The sequence below is a fragment of the Myotis myotis genome, unplaced genomic scaffold (genome assembly GCF_014108235.1).
Source record: "Myotis myotis isolate mMyoMyo1 unplaced genomic scaffold, mMyoMyo1.p scaffold_m19_p_11, whole genome shotgun sequence".
In the NCBI taxonomy this organism is placed as follows: domain Eukaryota; kingdom Metazoa; phylum Chordata; class Mammalia; order Chiroptera; family Vespertilionidae; genus Myotis; species Myotis myotis.
Window position 1 is genome coordinate 13,593,504 of NW_023416315.1, and position 20,632 is coordinate 13,614,135.

The following is a 20,632-nucleotide window of genomic DNA, read 5'->3' on the forward strand; positions in this document are numbered from 1 at the left end:
AGGCACATATCTAGGTGCAGGGTCAGTCAGGACGTGTAGAAAAGGCAACCAATGGATGTCTGTCTCTCTCTCTCTCAAATCAAAAAACATCCTACGGTGAAGATTAAAAAGAAAACAAAACATGAGTGACAATTTCCAAACTGTTTACAGTGAACCAGAATGTCCCCCAGTATGTTTTCTTTTTCAAATTAAACATATATATATAATTAGTCCCTTCTACTTAGAATAAATTTCATGGTACTAGTGCCTCTCAATCACCATTGTATTAATTATAAACCTACTAAAATAACTAGTGTTAACATTTTGCAGTGACTTCTAATGTTTATATGTGTGTATGTATCTATATGTGTATGCATATAATATATACATTTTTATAGTTTTTAATATATTTTTATTTATTTTAGAGAGAGGAAGGGAGAGGGAGAGAGAAAGAAATACCAATGTGAGAGAGAAACATCGATCACTTGCCTCCCGTACACACCCCGACCGGGGAGCTACCCTGCAACCTGGGTATGTGCCCTGACTGGGAATCGAACCTACAACCTTTTGGTGAATGGGACAACCAACTGAGCCACACCAGCCAGAGCCATTTTTTTTTAATCTGTGGATTTGAGAGAGAGATTTATTTGTTCTACCCATTTATGCATTCATTGGTTGATTCTTTTATGTGCCCCAACGAGGGATCAAATCCACAACCATGGCACATCAGGGTGATGCGCCAACCAACTGAGCAACCAGCCAGGGCCTGTGCACATTTTTAATGTGGGTATAATTGGTATATAAGACTATGCTGCAATTTCTTTTTCCATTTAATATTCTCTATACTTCCTTTTTCTTTAAAAGCTAAATTTATTTTAAATGGATTTTATATTCAACTGACAAAACTGTTTCCTTGGGAGCCCTGAAATTTTATCTGTTATTCATGATCACGCATTTCCTTCACTAAAGATATATTAAGTGGGTGCTATATCAATTTTTTGCAATTCTATTAAAATCATAGGCAAAAGAATCTTTCACTCATTTGCCACTAATTTTTTCAGCAAGTTTTTAATTAACATCATTTTTTCCTAATTTCCAAATAAAATATCAACGTATAATAAATAGAAAAATCTGTGCTATTTTTTTTTTCTGTTCATCAGATTATTTATTCACTTGATTCTTAGATTCACTTGTTGATAGATGCATATTTGTTGTTCATAATTTGTATCTTTACCTTTTTCTTCCTCTTCCTCTTCTTAAAGGATACCTTTCAGCATTTCATATAATCCTGGTTTGGTGGTGATGAAGTCCTTTAGCTTTTCCTTATCTGTGAAGCTCTTTATCTGACCTTCAATTCTGAATGATAGCTTTGCTGGATAAAGTAATCTTGGTTGTAGGTTCTTGGTATTCATCACTTTGAATATTTCTTGCCACTCCCTTCTGGCCTGCAAAGTTTCTGTTGAGAAATCAGCTGACAGTCGTATGGGTATTCCCTTGTAGGTAACTGAGTTTCTTTCTCTTGCTGTTTTTAAGATTCTCTCTTTATCTTTTGCTCTTGGCATTTTAATTATGATGTGTCTTGGTGTGGTCCTCTTTGGATTCCTTTTGTTTGGGGTTCTCCGCGCTTCTTGGACCTGTAAGTCCATTTCTTTCACCAGGTGGGGGAAGTTTTCTGTCATTATTTCTTCAAATAGGTTTTCAATATCTTGCTCTCTCTCATCTTCTGGCACCCCTATAATTCTGATGTTGGTACGCTTGAAGCTGTCCCAGAGGCTCCTTACACTATCCTCGCATTTTTGGATTCTTTTTTCATTTTGCTTTTCCGGTTGGGTGTTTTTTGCTTCCTCGCATTTCAAATCATTGACTTGATTCTTGCGCTCCTCTGGTCTGCTGTCGGGAGTCTGTATAATATTCGTTATTTCAGTCCGTGTATGCTTAATTTCTAGTTGGTTCCCCAATATAACATCGAGGGTCTCATTAGTTTTCTTGTAGATCTCATTAAGTTTATCGGCGGCTTCTAAACAGTTCTTGAGAGACCTTAAAAGTGTGGTTCTGAACTCTATATCTTCCATTGACAATTTTGTCCTGTTTCTTTGTCTCCGCATTTTGTTATGCTTCCTTGGTGCACCCCCTAGTGGTCTTTGTTCGCAGTCTTATAGTTAAATCTTGATTGTTGTAGCTAATTCCAGGGAGGGTTTGACCTCCAGGCCAAGTGGCTATGAGAATCAGCTGTGTCAGCAGTGAGAGAACTTCTGTCCTCTAGGGAGGTGCTAATCTAGCCTTTGCCTGAGGCTATCCGGCAAATGCCTCTGTGCAGGGCTTGGGCGGGGTGGGTCGCACAGGATCAACAGGGTGGGCCCGAGAGAGCAGTTATGGCGGCTCTCAGTCCTGTCCCCAGGGGCTCTGCCTCTCTGAGTCCCAGCACCCGCTGCAAAGCTCGGAGAGAAAGCTACACTCGCTCTGACCGAAGCCAGACAGTCCCGCTTCTCCCGTTTGAGTCTGGGTCCCTAAAGACTCGCCCGGATCTGGAGCTCAGAGTCTGCGACTCCCTCCCGATTGAAAACGCCAACCGCGCCCTCCGCCGCCAGCCCGCTCCGCGCACTCCGCACCTCAGAATTTGACTTCAGCACTGTGCCTCCTCTGAGTGTCCGTATGCGTTTCTCTTTCCTCCTAGTTGTAGGACTTCCACTCAGCCAGCGTTCCTGTGGTTCTGGGTGATGTCCCTTCCGTTTTTTGGTTTCACTTTTGAAGTAGTTGTTCAAAGCAGCAAACTCCGGCGTTAACCTATGCCGCCATCTTGGTTCCAGAAAAATCTGTGCTATTTTTTTTTTTTATTTTCCATCTTGTGAGGACTCAACAAATGTTTTAAAATACAATTTTTTAGTAACTATACTTTCAGATATACTTCTAGTTTAATATAGCAGATGAGCATATGCATCTATCTTCTTTCCCCAGGTCTCATTCAATTGTGGAATTATAGGAGAGAGAGCATGTGGGATCACAGTGAAAGAGAAAAAGAAGAAATTCGCCCAACACACCATATGGAATGAAGGAAACCCTGGCCATCGCCAAGCTTGAAGTCAACAAATATAAAGATGGGGAGGTGAATGCACAATGCAATACACAGATGATGTATGATAGAATTGTGCACCTGAAACCTATATAATTTTATTAGCCAAGGTCACCCTAATAAACTAAATTTAAAAACAAACAAATACAAAGAGCAGGGTTGGCCTGGAAGCCATGTTCAGGGTAATCCATTAAAGAAGTGTGCTGGAAGTTGTAGGGAGTTGGTCTCCCCCCCCCCCCCCCCCATGTGCTCCACCATTTCGTCGCTCAACAAATACTTGTTGAGAACGTTTGTTGTAAAGCATTAGGCCCTCTTCCAAGTGCTTCAGCTCTTGACATAAAGCCAGTGAACACTTCTCTAAAGAATGTGGGTAGGTGGCCGCAGGAGGGCCGTGTTTTACACTTGGGTAAAGGAGGGCAGAGCCCCAGCTGACTTCAGAACGCCACGCCGCCGTGGATGTGCATGGGGAGGAGGGAAAACCAGCCCCTCCTCAGAGAGAAACACACTAAACCTGTTCCATCCAAAGTGCACCCCTTCTTAGTTTGGTGATTGGAGGATTCCCCAGCCGGCCTGCTGGCTCCTCACCCACACATCATTAACGACGAGGCATGTGAATGAGGCACGCTGGAAGGCATCCTCAAAAGCCTGCACCCACTGCAGCCTGGACTAACCAATGCAGGCCTTTGCTCCTGCACCTCAGGGACTGCCGGGCTCACCAGAGAGGAGGAAGAGCAGCAGCAGCATGGAGAGAAGGACCAAGAACAGGCTGAGTGACAGACCCCCAGAGGAGACATAGATTACTCCAGACACAGAAGAGAATGTCAAACTGCCCCAATTAGTATACAGCAGCCCCTCTTGTCCACTTGCCTTGGTTCCAGTGACCAGTGGTCAATCCTCATGACTTGATCCAGGATCCCACGAAGCAGGTAATCCTCCTGACGTATAGTCAGAAGGTCAGCAGTAGCCTAATGTTCCATCACAGTGCCTATGGCATTCACCTCATTTCGTCTCTGCACATGGGCATTTTATCATCTCACATCATCAGCCAAAGAAAGGTGAGTACAACACAAAATTTTGAACCACTTTCACATAACTTTTATTACAGTATCTATAATAATAAAAGCATAATATGCAAATCAACTGAACGGCCGAACAGCAGAATGACTGTCTGGACGACCACACTATGACATGCACTGGTGCCAGGTTAGCCAAGGTGGGTGCAATGTGATTGGTCGGTGGGAAGGGGGGGCACGCAGAGGGAGGTCCAAGCTACCCAGCTGGTGGCACTGCGGTGAGTGGGCAGGGCCTCCCTCTGCAGGGCGATTGATCACGGAGCTCCCGGACTGGACTGCGAGAGGGCACAGGCTGGGCTGAGGGACTACACACACACACACACACACACACACACACACACACACACACACAGTGCACGAATTTCATGCACCAAACCTCTAGTATTGTTATAATTGCTCCATTTTATCATTAGGTGTTGTTACTAATTTCTTACTGTGCCTACCATGTCAGGGCCAGTCTGACAGGGTTGAGCCGGGCTGAGGCAGGGAGGTGGGAATTGAGAAAAGAAAGACAGGAAAGCGGGGTCAGGAGGACCCCAGTTCTCTTGATGAACTGAAGCGAGTTTATTAGCCACACAATCCTATTTATACATAACACACTGAATAGGAGGTCTGTCAAGAGGAATGTATTCTTTGTTCCTCTTAATCTCTAAGGGAGAGACATAGCAGAAGGACAAGTTCTCAGTACAGCATATCTCAGTAAATAGTTACAGACTTCTTGGTAAGCTATGAAAAGCTGTTCTCATTCTACAAATGTTGCTCTCATTCTACTGATAATCGCCATCCAAACAAGCCTGGGAAAATTGTGTGGGTAAGGGTCCCAGCCTTGCTAGCCCCTTCAGGTGCAAGGACCTTGCCAGCTTACATCTGGCCCCCAACACTACCGTATAAATTAAACTTTATCATAAGCATATATGGATAGGAAAAAACATAGTATATATAGGGTTCAGTACTACCCGCAGTTTCAGGCACCCACGGGGGGTCTTGGAACATATCCCAATGGATAAGGTGGGACTACTGTAGGTGACATGTTGGATTTCGGTTCTCTCTCTGTCTCTCTCCTTCCTTTCCTCTCTCTAAAATCAATAAAATAAAAAAAAGGACCGGCCAACGTGGCTCAGTGGTTGAGCATCAACCTATGAACCAGGAGGTCACAGTTCAATTCCTGGTCAGGGAACATGCCCAGGTTGTGGGATCGATCCCCAGTGTGGGGAATGCAGGAGGCAGCTGACCAATGGTTCTCTATCATCATTGATGTTTCTATCTCTCTCCCTCTCTCCCTGCCTCTCTAAAATCAATAAAAATATGTATTTTTAAAAAAGATATATGTGACAGAGATTGTTCATGGCTTAGCCATTAAAAGGTTAATGTTCTGCTGAATATTTCTCAAAATTCTGTTAACTCCAACAGAAAATTCTCTCCTTGGTTATAATGATTCATTGGAGACATCTGAAGGAATGAACCAAATAATTTCAGCCAGAAGTCCTTGACAATATGTCAGTTTCACCTGAAAGCTGATGTGCTTTTTATGTATATCTTTTTTTTATTGATTTCAGAGAGCAAGGGAAAAGGAGAGATAGAAACATCAATGATGAGCCCGGCCAGCATGGCTCAGTGATTGAGCATCGACCTATGGACCAGGAGTTCACGGCTTGATTCCCGGTCAGGGCACATGCCTGGGTTGTGGGCTCAATCCCCAGTGGGGGCATGCAGGAGGCAGCCAATCAGTGATTCTCTCTCATACTTGATGTTTCTATCTCTCTCTCCCTCTCCATTCCTCTCTGAAATCAATAAAAAAATATTTTTTAAAAAGAAAGAAACAAGGTTCGAGTCCCTGCGTGTGCCCTACCCAGAATTGAACCATGACCTCCTGGTTCATAGGTCAGCTCTCAACCGCTGAGCCACACCAGCCAGGCAGAGCAGTTGTGCTCTCCTAAATTTAATTTAGATATGAGAAGATGTTGTGATATATTTTTTTTTTCTGGAAAAATGAAAACGATAACTAACATTTGAAACCCAGGCTTTCTACTTTTTTTAATTGGTCAACATTTTGTGTATGGTTTATTAATTCTAAAAAATGACAACTTCTGCCAAAACCGGTTTGGCTCAGTGGATAGAGCGTCGGCCTGCGGACTGAAAGGTCCCAGGTTCGATTCCGGTCAAGGGCATGTACCTGGGTTGCGGGCACATCCCCAGTAGGAGATGTGCAGGAGGCAGCTGATCGATGTTTCTCTCTCATCGATGTTTCTAACTCTCTATCTCTCTCCTTTCCTCTCTGTAAAAAAGCAATAAAATATATTTAAAAAAAAAAAAAATTAAAAAATAAAAAATGACAACTTCTACACTGAAATGATCAAAAATCTTTTGTTAGCATTTATGTCATGTTAATCAGCCAGCAGAGGGAGACATGGCTATAGCTTTTAGCAGCTCTATCTTTCATCCAACAATAAGAAAGATACCTGTCTGCAAGTACTCAGATACTCAAGATCACACTATTTTCAGATAAGGAAATGAAACCCAGAGCAGCAAGTTGACTTGAGCCAGGGTGAGCACCCTCTGAGTTCTGTGCTTTTTCCTCTATACCTGGGCTCTCAAAGGAGGCAGCACCGTCCTCTCAGCGTTTTGAAAATGTATAAGGATGTCCTCAATTGTCACAGTGATTGGGCAGTATTACTGGCATTTTAATGCATGGAGGCCAGGGACATTCATGCCAACTAAAGTCTTGTTCTTCACCCCACACGACTTTTAAATGTCCTGTGAGATCTGGGTAGAAAACCTGTTTATATATCTGAGCCTAGGAAAAAACCCTTTATTTTACAAGTAAACACGGGAATTTTTAATATATCCTGAACTTTCCAAGAATGCAATTATCATGTATATGAAAGGAAGATTTGACTGTTACATTCTGAACTCCAGCAAGAGTTTTCACCATTTCAGAAAACCATCTCACCTGTGTCAGCACTGTGCCGGGTGTTTAACTCACCACACAACACACCTGTATTACTCTGCTTGTAGCTGTTACATTTACTGTGGTTCTACATGAAGATGCAGGAATCTGGTTATTTCCATTTTTTAAAAACAATTATTTATTGTTGAAAGTATGACATATGTCCCCTTTTCCCCCACTGACCCCCTCCAGCTTGCCTCCACCCCCACCCCAGGCCTTCACCACCTTATTGTCTGTGTCCATGGGTTATGCATATACGCATACAAGATCTTTGGTTGATTCCCTACCACCCACCGCACCCCTCCCCACCTTTCCCTGCCTTCCCTCTGAGAAGGAATCTGATGATCTCATTAGCCTTCTTGTATAGTCATGTCTGGACATTTGGATATTGAAATGCCTATTTCCTGTATTTCTGCTTTATAATAGTTGGAGCATTATATTTATCCTATATGAAATTATATTTGAGGAGAAGTTACATAGTCAATGATTTCATTTACAGAGAGAATAATAAAGCAGACATTATAAAATATTTGTAAAAACAACATTGGGCAATAATCCCCAAATAGATTACAGATCCAATGTAATCCCTATCAAACTTCCAATTGCCTTTTTTGTAGAATCATAAGCTGTTCCTAAAATGTATATAGAAACACAAAGGACCCCAAGTGGCTAAAATAATCTTGTATGAGGGTTCTATTTCCCTCTCCTTTTCTCTCTGAAATCAATACAAATATATTTTAAAAAATACATGCATATATGTAAAAATAATATATTCTAAAATGGCAGTGTCTTTAAAAATCTAATTTTAAATATTGTAATAGGTGAAGTTCTGTTCTCCAACTACATTTATTTAAGGGCAGATAGTCTTTATAATCTCCAACCAAGACAACATACTGCAACAGATTGAATGCGAAAGCAGATATGAGAATGCAGCTATTTTCTATTAGACCAGACAACAAAGAGACATGGAGAAATGTAAAACAATGCGATTCTTCTATTTTTTTTTTTTTTTTTTTGTCTTGGAAAAGAGGGTTGTTTCCATACAAATATTATAAGCAATGGGTTTATTATTATTTTTTAATTTAAGGTAAAATTCACCATTTTGAAGTGCACAATTCCGTGGTTTTTATTTTATTCACAATCTTGTGCAACTATTACCATTATCTAATTCCAGAATATTTCTATCACCCTCCCCCTGACAAAAGAAAAACAAAAACCACTATAACTTCCAATTTTCCCTTCATTTATTTCTGGCAAACACTAATATACTTTCTACCTCTATGGACATTTCATTTATTTATTTTATTTTATTTTATTTTTAAATATATTTGATTGATTTTTTACAGAGAGGAAGGGAGAGAGATAGAAAGTTAGAAACATCGATGAGAGAGAGAAACATCGATCAGCTGCCTCCTGCACACCCCCTGCTGGGGATGTGCCCACAACCAAGGTACATGCCCTTGACCGGAACCGAACCTGGGACTCTTCAGTCCGCAGGCTGATGCTTTATCCACTGAGCCAAACCGGTTAGGGCAACATTTCATTTAAATAAAATCACACAATATGTGTGGACTTTGGTGTCTGGCTTCTTTCACTTAGCATTATGTTTCCAATGTTTATCCATATTGTAACATGTAACAGTACTTCATTCCTTTTTTTTTTTCTTTTTTTTTCTTTTTTTTGAGAGGGGGAGGAGAGAGGGAGGAGATCTCTTCATTCCTTTTTATGGCTGAATACTATTACACGTTTGAATGTACAATGTTTGTTTATTCATTGATCTATTCATTGACATTTGTGTTGTTTACACTTTTTGGTTGTAGTAAGTAATGCTTCTATTAAAATCATGTATAAGGGTTTGTGTGAACTGTTTTTTCATGTCTCTTAGGTATAACGCTAGGAGTGGAAAAGTTGGAGGACTCATACTTCCTTATTTCAAAACCTGCCACAAAGCTACAGCAAAATACCACACAGGCAAGTGTGGTATTGGCATAAGGACAAACATATAGATCAATGCAATAGACTTCAGAGTCCAGAAATAGGTCCATTCATCCATGGACAGTTGATTTTTGGCAAGATCTCAAGCTCATTTAATGGGAAAAGAAGAATCTTTTCAAAACATGGTGCTGGGACAACTGGATACTGACAGGTTCTCTCCTTGACCTAACTCCAGTTTTGGGGAGCCACCCATTGTCTTCACAGAGAGGTGTGGACAAGGAGCCCAGAATGCTGGTGACCTTGAGCCCTGGCAAAGGTCAGAGCTATGCACCCACTGTTTAGCCGATACAATGGTAGCTGAAGCAACTTCCCCACGAGATAGTCATGTAAATCCTTACTGATAAGATAGTCTGTTACTGGAAATTGCCTGCCTAAGGGCTATAGGTGTATCCCAAACCGAATAAAAGGATGACAAGGCCTGAGCAAAAGTGGAGTCCTTCTTCTTGCGTAGGGCTCCCTCCTGGCCCCCCAATTTCCAAATTATTATTTCTTGTCTCATCTCTGTCATTTGCGCACGGCCCTTCTCCAGAGCCCAAACCCTGAACCACAGGGGACGTGGGTCATCACATCCAGTCAGGCTCCTCTGAGCCTCTAGGCCTCAACTTTCAGTGTCCATTTTTGTCGGGTCTACATTTCCCAGTTTTAGCGATAATTTGTTCATTCAGTTTAGAAAGAACCCCTGAAAGGGCGAGGACTACGCCCTCCATCTTACCCTGGATCCTCCACTTATGGGCAGCCATGTGCTTGGCAAGGCTTCTTCCCGGAAGCCCAAGCCTCTGCTAGCCACACCCAGGACTTCTTTAAACTAACCAATGACAATCAAGGGAAGTGCACACCATAGATATGACCACATCCTGTGTAACAAGACACCGACTTGCGCCTGGCCAATCGGCAAGGGCCCACAGTCCTTTCTCCTCCCCTTACTCCAACCCCCTATAAAACCCCTCTTCCCACAGGGCTAGCTCTCTTGCCACTTGCCGCTGAGTCGGTAAGGAGGGTAGGGGAGCCAAACCCGGGTTTGAATAAAAGACTCTGCTTTTGCACCGAACACGGCTGGCTCCCTGGTGTGGTCTCTTGGGGATCCTGAAATCTGGGCATAACACCCCCACTCCATATCTAATCAAATTCCTCTTTCTCCATCATTCCACAGGTAACATCTTATGACTTGGCCTGGCTTCAGCAAGAATCACCCCTTTCCCTTGCAGTTTCCTTTTAGTAATGTTCTTTTCATTTTTTAAAATAATTTTTTATTTTTCAATTACAGATGTCATATGATATTATATTAGTTTCAGGTGTACAGTGTGGTGGTTAGACATTTATATAACTTACAAAGTGATCACCCCAATAACTCTAGTACCAACCTGGCACCAAACATAGTTATTACAATATTATTGACTATATTCTCTATATTAGTACTTTACATCCTCATGATTATTTTTTTTTTTAAGAGAGAGAAAGGGAGAGGGAGAAGGGAGAGAGAGATAGAAACATTGATGAGAGAGAAACATAGATCGGCTGCCTCCCATGTGCTCTGACCTGAAATCGAATCAGCGACCTCTTGGTGCATGAGGTAATGCTCAACCACTGAGCCACACTGGCAGGGCCCCTCCTCATGGTCTATTTTGTAACTTCCAGTTTGTAATTCTTTTTTTTTTTTTTTAATATATTTTTATTGATTTTTTACAGAGAGGAAGGGAGAGGGATAGAGTTAGAAACATCAATGAGAGAGAAACATCGATTACCTGTCTTTTGCACATCCCCTACTGGGGATGTGCCCGCAACCAAGGTACATGCCCTTGACTGGAATCGAACCCGGGACCCTTCAGTCCCCAGGCTGACACTCTATCCACTGAGCCAAACCGATCAGGGCAACCAATTTGTAATTCTTAATCTCCTCCCTCTTTCTACGCCCCTCCCTCCCCAACCCCACTCCTATCTGGCAACCATCCGTCTGTTCTCCGTAACTATGAGTCTGTTTCTGTTCTGCTAGTTCATTTATTTTGTTTTTTAGATTCCACAACAAAGTGAAATCATATAGTACTGTATTTGTCTTTGTCTGACTTATTTTACTCAGCATAAGAGCCTCTAGGTCCATCCATGTTGTTGTAGATGGCAAGATTTCATTTCCTTTAATGGCAGAGTAATATTCCATTGTATATATGTACCATTTCTTCTTTACCCATTTATCTTTTCTTTTCTTTTTTTTTTAATTTCAGAGGTGAGGTCTTGAGTAAAGTGGGTGTGGATATAAAATGACTATATGAGGGATCCTGGTGGTGATGGAAATGACCTCTTTGTTGACTCTTATCAATCACTATCCTGGCTGTGATATTGTACTTTAGTCCTGCAAGCTGTTACTGTGGTAGTTGCCAGGATGATGGGCCAGGTACAGAAGGTCACCAGGGCGGAAAGCCCCAGGGGCCTGGCAATGGGAAAAACTGGGAAAGCAAGAACCTTGCCCCCAGGTAACCTTTCCTCCCCTAGCATATTGCTGGCCATGCAGTTTAGAACCCCTGACTTTTCATAACGATAGTCATGCTCTTTGGAGCTCCCCCTGACTTTTCTTCCCCTGGCATGTTGCTAGTCATGTGGGTTAGACCCCCTTAGCGGGATACTGAACAAGGGGTCCAGGGAATAGTCCTCAAGCATTAAGTCTCAGGACCAGGTTCTGACCTGCAGCAAATACATTTAGGCTGCAGCTCCAGGCTCAGAAAAGCAGCAAAGCCAGACAAGCAATGGCATGGCCAACATCAGGACCAGCTGCACTGATTAATGACCTCCTGCCCAGGTGCTGACCAATCCGTGGACACCACAACCCTGACAGGACACACGTGGAAAACTGATGAATATTCTATTGAGATCCTCTCCTAGGACGTCCCCTAAAGTCCCCACCCTCATAAGGCCTTAAGATAGAGGACCCAGCGCGCTCTCCCTCAGGATAAAGCCTAGCCTTTCCTGACACTCTCCTCTTCGTATCAGGCGTGTTCCTTTACCCTTCTCTCTCCTAAACTCCAAGGGTCCCTTTTTTTTTGCCTCGATAACTTGTTCCCTGAGTCCATTTCTTCTAGGACTCCCTTCCATCTCTGTGACTTTCTAAGTAAATTTTCTCTTATAGTTTGAGTCTTGGCTCTGAATTATTTCTTAGTCAGAACTCAAGAACCGAGGTGGCTGAACCCAGGTCCAGTCTGACTCTACTCTTCTGACACCTGGTCCAGTCATTGCTTCCAACATTACCATTGGGGGAAGCTGGGTAAAGAGCACACAACATCTCTCTGTTTTATTTCATAAAACTGAATGTAGAGGTGCTTCGGGAGCCTGGAGTAGCAAAGCCTGCCAGCGGCCTCTTGCCTCAGGAGCCACCCAGGCCAGAGGAGCAAGCTAGCCTGGTATCCTCGGCTCTTGTGAAGATGGTGGAGTAGGTGGAAGCTACACTCACCTCCTCCCAGGATCAAACTGGAAGTACAAGTAAAATATAGAGCAATCAACCCAAGTAACCAGCTGAAGACTGGCTGAAGAGAAATTTTATAACCAAGGATTTACAAAAGATGCCACATTGAGACTGGTAGGGCCCTAACCGGTTTGGCTCAGTGGATAGAGCATTGGCCTGAGGACTCACGGGTCCCAGGTTCGATTCCAGTCAAGGCATGTACCTTGGTTGCGGGCACATCCCCAGTAGGAGGTGCGCAGGAGGCAGCTGATCGATGTTTCTCTCATCGATGTTTCTAACTCTCTATCCCTTCCCCTTCCTCTCTGTAAAAAAAAATAAAATATATTTAAAAAAAAAAAAGGACTGGTAGGAAGGGTGGAGATGTGAAAAGGGCTGGCCCCACTCCCACATGGTGGCTGAGGTTCTGGATGGATATCTGAGCTGCGGGAAAGTTCCCCCTGATAAGTGTGGGGTCTCAAGCCCAAGCTAGCTCTCCAGCCCAGAGTATCAGAGCCTGGAAGAGGTGCCCACATAACATCTGGCTGTGAAAAGCAGTGGGGAAAGACAGGAGTCCGCTAAAAACTCAGGCACCTTCTTAAAGGGCCAACATGCACAATTTCATTTGTAGTCACTTACCCTGGGCTCCAGTGGAGAGAGGGAAGACTAGAGTTGTAGTTTTTTTGTAGAGTCTTTAGGGTTTTTTCTATGTACAATATCTCACACCAGCAAATAATGACAGTTTTACTTCCTCCTTTCCAATTTGGATGCCTTTTAGTTTTTCTGATCGCTGTGGCGAGGACTTCTAGTCCTTTGTTGAAAGCAAATGTCCTATCTTTCTCCTGCTCCTAAGGGAGACACTTTTAGTTTTTGCCCACATAGTATGATGTTGGCAGTGGGTTTGTCATATTTGGCCTTTATTGTGTTGAGGTGTGTTTCTTCTATTCTCACTTTGCCGAGAGTTTTTATTAAAAATGGGTGCTGGATTTTGTCTAATGCTTTTTCTGCATCTATTGATATGATAATGTGGTTTTTATCCTTCATTTTGTTTATGTAATGTATCACATTTATTGATGTGTGAATATTGTACCAGCCTTGCATCTCTGGAATAAATCCCACTTGGTCGTGGTGTATGATCTTTTTACTGTATTGCTGGATCCAATTTGCCAATATTTTGTTGAGGATTTTAGCATTTATGTTCATCATGGATATTGGCCAGTAATTTTTTTTCTTTGTAATGTTTTTATCTGGTTTTGGAATTAGGATAATGCTGATCTTGTAAAAAGAGCTTGGAAGTCTTCTCTCCTCTTGAAAACTTTGGAATAGTTCGAAAAGGAAAGGTACTAGTGTTTCTTTGGATCTTTGGTAAAACTCATCTATGAAGCCATCTGGTCCAGAACTTCTGTTTGCTGGGAGGGTTTTATTTTTATTTTTTATTACTGCTTCAATTTCATTCGTTATTATCGCCCTATTCAGGTTTTCTGATTCTTCCTGATTGAGTTTTGAAAGATTGTATGTTTCCAGGAATTTGCCCATTTCACCCAGGTTGTCCAGTTTGTTGGCATACAGTTGTTCATTCATGTTGTCGTCTTTAAGTAATATGAATAATATTTTTTTATATATATTTTATTGATTTTTTACAGAGAGGAAGGGAGAGAGATAGAGAGTTAGAAACATCGATGAGAGAGAAACATCGATCAGCTGCCTCCTGCACATCTCCCACTGGGAATATGCCCGCAACCCAGGTACATGCCCTTGACCGGAATCGAACCTGGGACCTTTCAGTCCACAGGCCGACGCTTTATCCACTGAGCCAAACCGGTTTCGGCAATATGAATAATATTGATCTTCAGGCAGCTTCTCAATTTAGAACTCAATGCAGAATATAGTCCTGTTATATAGTCATTATAATTTTTAAATGTTCACAACCTTTATGCCAAACTACCTGCTGTTGATGTAAGAATATCCAAACCTGTAGAGAATTTATTTGAGCAAAACTGATGCATCGCCAAGAAGTGTAATCTTTTTTTTTTTTTAATATATTTTATTGATTTTTTACAGAGAGGAAGGGAGAGAGATAGAGAGTTAGAAACATCGATGAGAGAGAAACATCGATCAGCTGCCTCCTGCACATCTCCCACTGGGGATATGCCCGCAACCCAGGTACATGCCCTTGATCGGAACCGAACCCGGGACCCTTCAGTCCGCAGGCCAACGCTCCATCCACTGAGCCAAACCGGTTTCGGCAAGAAGTGTAATCTTAAACGTTTCAGAGAATGACAGTTTTTCAGGTTTTTAATTTTTAAATATTTTAATTCACTTATTTATTTTATTTTTTATTTTTTTAAAATATATTTTTGCCTGCCTGGTGTGGTTCAGTGGTTGAGTGTCAATCCAGGAACCATGAGGTCGCTGGTTCAATTCCCGGCCAGGGCACATGCCTGCGTTGCAGGCTCGATCCCCAGTGGGGAGCGTGCAGGAGGCAGTCAATCGATGACGTTTCTCTCTCATCGATGTTTCTATCTCTCTCTTTCTCTCCCTCTTCCTTCTTCTCTGAAATAATATATATATATTTAAACATGTTGTATTGATTTTTATAGAGAGAGGAAGTGATCTCCTGGTTCATAGGTCCGTGCTCAACCACTGAGCCATGCCAGCTGACTTAATTGACTTTTTTAAAGAGAGAAAAAGGGAGAGGGAGAGAGATAGAAGTATCATGTCTGGTTAAAATGTTTTAGGCCTCTAAGAATTATCTAAGTATGTATCCATTATTTATTTTTGGCACAAAGAAGGTACATTTATGGAGCATATTACTAGTAGGGATAGTTTAATTATCAAAATTCCATATAAATTTAAGAATTCAGGGAAACTAACTAATAAGAAATCCCAAACTTTAAACCTGTAAATGTGGCCAACCTTTTGGTGTAAAGTCATGGCAAATGTTTCATGTAAAGGTTTTGCTGCCCACTGTTAGGAAAAATTTTCTAGCTAGCCAAATGAGTCATTGCTCTCAACTTGTATGGCACTTTAGGAATTCACATCTTGTCTTTAAGCTTTACTTCTAGTTGAATTATTACTGCTATTAATAACTTCCTATTATTGACACTTACTATGTGTTAAACACTGTGCTAATCCCTGTCACATATTATCTTTATTCTTTACAAAACCACCAAAGCCCCATGAAGTAAGTAGTATTAGTCTCATGTGACCAAGGAGGAGCTTAAGACCTAGAAAGATTCACTACTAGGGAGTAGCAGAGCTGGGATGGGAAATCAATTGGCCTTCTACAAAGACCAGGTTTCTGACATAGTGTTGAATTCAATATGATTGTTTAAATGACACTTTCCTCCTAATTTTAACTATCATTTTATTATGAATATACTTGTGCTATGAACTTATTAAGTAAATATTTAATGCAGTATAGACTTAAAAATGAACAGAGCAACAACTACTTACAGGAACTCATCTGAATTTACTTACCCTTTTTACAAATATTTGTATTGATTTTTAGAGAGAGAGGAATGGATAGGGCAGCCGTGGGCAAACTACGGCCCGCTTGAAATGAATAAAACTAAAAAAAAAAAGACCATACCCTTTGATGTAATGATGTTTACTTTGAATTTATATTAGTTCACACAAACACCCCATCCATGCTTTTGTTCCGGCCCTCTGGTCCAGTTTAAGAACCCATTGTGGCCCTCGAGTCAAAAAGTTTGCCCACCCCTGGGATAGGCGGGGGAAGAGAGAGAGAGAGAGAGAGAGAGAGAGAGAGAGAGAGAGAGAGAGAGAGAGAGAGATCCTGCCACCAGAGATGGAGCTGGACACCCAGGCAGGTGCCCAGACCAGAATGGAACCGGCCAGCCTTCTAGTGCACAGGACAACGCCCAGCCAACTGAGCGACACTGGCCAGGGCTTATTTATCCTCTTTGACAAAAAGTTTAAGCTTAACTGCACGTAAAATTATCAGAGATTTGGTTTTTAAAAACCTTTTTAAAGACTTAGTCCAGCTGGTGTGGCTCAGTTGGTTGAGCATTGGCCCCAGGAGGTTGCTGGTTCGATTCCTGATCAGGGCACATGCTGGGGTTTCAGGCTCCATCCCCAATGTGTGCGGGGGCATGCAGGAGGCAGCCGAACCATGTTTCTCTCTCATCAATGTTTCTCTTCTCCTTTCCTCTCTCAAATCAATAAAGACACACACACACACACACACACACACACACACACACACACATATATATTTAAAAATTACACTTAGATATGATATATTCTAAATAATGAAGTCATTTAAACCATTTAAGCCACTTTGAAATGCCCTAAGGAAAAAAAATAATAGGTAAACATTGTTATCAGTTGGAAGTGTTTGTACTCAATTTTATTGATTAAAAAACCTTAAATTAAGTCAATAAAAGCCAAGTGGATTCTCTAAGCTGCAGAAATATAAGGCTCGCTGTGATATGGATCCTTTAGAAGACTTTTCTTATCTCTTACATTAATTTATTATCTCTGTTACATTAAACAAATATTTCCTGGGGCCCCACAGTTTTGGAGAGTCACAACCGATATGTTTGAAATACATAATAAAGAATAGATTTTTGTTTAGGAGCTGACAAATAGAAGCAGGATAAAGTGAATAATTAGTAGATAAATTATTAGTAGTGTCAAAAAAATAAAACCACTTTAAAATGGAGTTGGAGCTGCCATCTTCGTGGAACTGCCTTGCATGTCTATGCCTCAGCTCTGTGGAATGTGAAGACACCTTTGGACTGGGCCAACATTGTATCCCAAAGAATTGTGTACAAAGATTATGAGAAAGCAGATATGACCAGCAGACTGATAACAACCAGACTGAAAATTAAAAACATTTTTTAGAATAAACATCACGATGTCATCTGCACCAATAAAAATACCTTCCTTCTATTGTTGTAATCACTCCCCTTCCCTCTCTCATAAATATTCTTTGCCTTCATCTCCTAATTGAAACACTATTTGGGCTTCTGCCTGAATCAGTGCTTCCAGAATAGCGCTCTCTCTCTCTCTCTCTCTCTCTCTCTCTCTCTCTCTCTCTCTCTCCCCCCCTCCCTCTCTCTCTCCCTCTCTCTCTCTCTCTCTCTTGATCTCAAATAAATGCTAGTTACCTCTCACACTTTTTTCCCCTCACTTTGAAAGGCCTTGTATTTTTAGGTTAACAGTAGGATAAAGAAAATAGAAAAATAGATTATTAATATTAGTTGCTCAGAATGTGACATAGAATTAGGAGTTGTGCCAGTAATAAATCTTGAAAAGCCAAACTGAAGCACAGTGCCTGAAATTTGTCTCCCCCGGCCCCTGTTCAGAATTTGTTCTCAAAGACTCAAAAGACCTCTTTAACCAGGAGCCCTTTACTTGTTTCCTAGGGCTGCTGTAACAAACCGGGTGTCTTAAAACAACAGAAATGTATTCCCTCACAGGTCTAGGGGCTGCAAGTCCAGAGTCAAAGTGTCGGCACGTCCACGTAGCCTGTGAGGGCTCTAGCGAAGGGTCCTTCCTGGTCTCTTCCTAGTTTCTGGCATTTATTGGCTTGTTATGCTCTCTGCCTTTGTTGTCACATGGCCTTTTCTCCAATAAAATATTGATCCCATAATTTAGGTGATAGTTGTATAGAAATAAGTAAAGGTCATATTGAGAGTAATCTGTTCAAATGTTTATTGATGGGATGCAATATCAAAAAATGTTCGACTATCAAGTTGGGTGTTAAAATACTCATCCCCCAAATGGAACCTACTGAACAAGGTTGGTTTGGGGCCTGATATATTGCATTTGAAGCTAAACAATAAGTGCTTCTAATTAAAGTGTGAGAGTCTGAGCCAGGGATGGTAAACTCAAGTGCTTACAGGAGCCAGGAAAATGATGCTGATGGTGATCATGATGATTACAAACATATACAAATATATAGGCCTTACTATGTGCTCAGCACTCTTCTATGCACTTGAAATATTTTGACTCATTTAATCCTCTCAATGACTCATTGCTCATTGACATAGATACTGTTGTAATCCCCATGTTATATAGATGAGGACATTGTGGCACAGAGATAATGAATTACTTGTTCAAGGACACAAAGTAGTCCATACAGGATTCAAACCAGAGCAGCCTGGCTCTACTATCTATTCTTACCGGATGTCGCTGTCTGAAGCAAGCTTTGTGAGGTTCTGGCAAACCAGAGAATGTACATGTTGCTTGTGGAGATGAGGTTCCAATGTGGTCAGATTTTTTTTTTTTTAATATATTTTATTGATTTTTTTTTTATAATATATTTTTTATTGATTAAGATATTACATATATGTCCTTGTCCCCACGTTACCCTCTACCCCCCCCCCCCCGCTCATGCCCTCACCCCCCCGTTGTCCGTGTCCATTGGTTAGGCCTATATGCTTGCATATAAGTCCTTTGGTTGATCTTTCCCCCTTACCCCTCCCCTCCCCTACCTTCCCTCCAAGGCCCGACAGTCCAATCAATGCCTCTCCATCTCTGGATCAGTCCTTGTTCATCAGTTTATGTTGTTCATTATATTCCACAAATGAGTGAGATCCTGTGGTATTTATCCGCTCTCCAGTTCCATCCATGCTGTGGCAAATGGTCAGAGTTCCTTTTTCTTCTTCCTCTTCTTAAAGAATACCTTTCAGCATTTCATATAATGCTGGTTTGGTGGTGATGAACTCCTTTAGCTTTTTCTTATCCGTGAAGCTCTTTATCTGACCTTCTATTCTGAATGATAGCTTTGCTGGATAAAGTAATCTTGGTTGCAGGTTCTTGCTATTCATCACTTTGAATATTTCTTGCCAGTCTCTTCTGGCCTGCATGGTTTCTGTTGAGAAATCAGCTGACAGTCGTATGGGTACTCCCTTGTAGGTAACTGACTGTCTTTCTCTTGCTGCTTTTAAGATTCTCTCTTTATCTTTTGCTCTTGGCATTTTAATTATGATGTGTCTTGGTGTGGTCCTCTTTGGATTCCTTTTGTTTGGGGTTCTCTGCGCTTCCTGGACTTGTAAGTCCATTTCTTTCACCAGGTAGGGGAAGTTTTCTGTCATTATTTCTTCAAAAAGGTTTTCAATATCTTGCCCTCTCTCTCCTTCTGGTACCCCTATAATTCTGATGTTGGTACGCTTGAAGTTGTCCCAGAGGTTCCTTACACTATCTTCATATTTTTGGAATCTCTTTTCTTTTTCCTTTTTCGGTTGGGTATTTTTTGTTTCTTTGTATTTCAAATCTTTGACTTGATTCTTGGGATCCTCTTGTCTGCTGTTGGATCTCTGTAAATTATTCTTTATTTCAGTCAGTGTATGCTTAATTTCTAGTTGGTCCTTTTTCATGTCCTCCATGGTCTCACTATACTTATTGAGGGATTCATTAAATTTATCGGCGGTTTCCATAAAATTCTTGAAAAACCTTATAAACGTGGCCTTGAACTCTATATCCAGTCGTTTGCTTTCTTCCATTTCTGCCATTTGTGACCTGTTTCTTTGTCTCCGCATTTTGGCAGCTTCCCTGTGTTGATAGAGTGGCCCTGTGCGCCAGGTGTCCTGTAGGGCCCAGTAGCTCAGCCTCCCCAGTTACCTGGGGTGGACACTCTTGGTGCACTCTTGGTGCCTTGGTTGTTGTAGGATCACTGGGAGGAATTGACCTCCAGGCCAATTGGCTGTGAGAATCAGCTGTGTCTGGAGTGGGAGAACTTCTGTGCTGAAGACACCCTTCTGGGGCAAGACTTGCTTCAGTGGGGCTTTGGTGCTCACTGAGTCTGCTCCCTGAGTGTGTCCCTTATGGATCTGAGGAATTGCAATCTGGATGGTCCCCCTCTGACCACTGGGTACAGTGGCTCCTGGATCTAAGGAGGTGCTAATTCAGCCTCTGCCTGAGGCCACACAGCAGGAGCCACGAAGAGGCTCAGCTGTGAAGCAATGCAAGCGCTGCGGGGCCTTGGGCCTTCTCTTGGAAGTTCCTGGTCTGCCTGGTTCGGCTGCAGTTAGGTACATTCACATGCAAAAGCCTCTGCCGCAGCCTGGGTGGGGCGGGGTCTCAGGGAGTCAGAGGGCGGAGAAAGCAGCCATGGCCGATTCTCCGCCCGGAGTCGCGCGTCTCGGAGTCGCGCGTCTCAGTGTCCTGGTAGT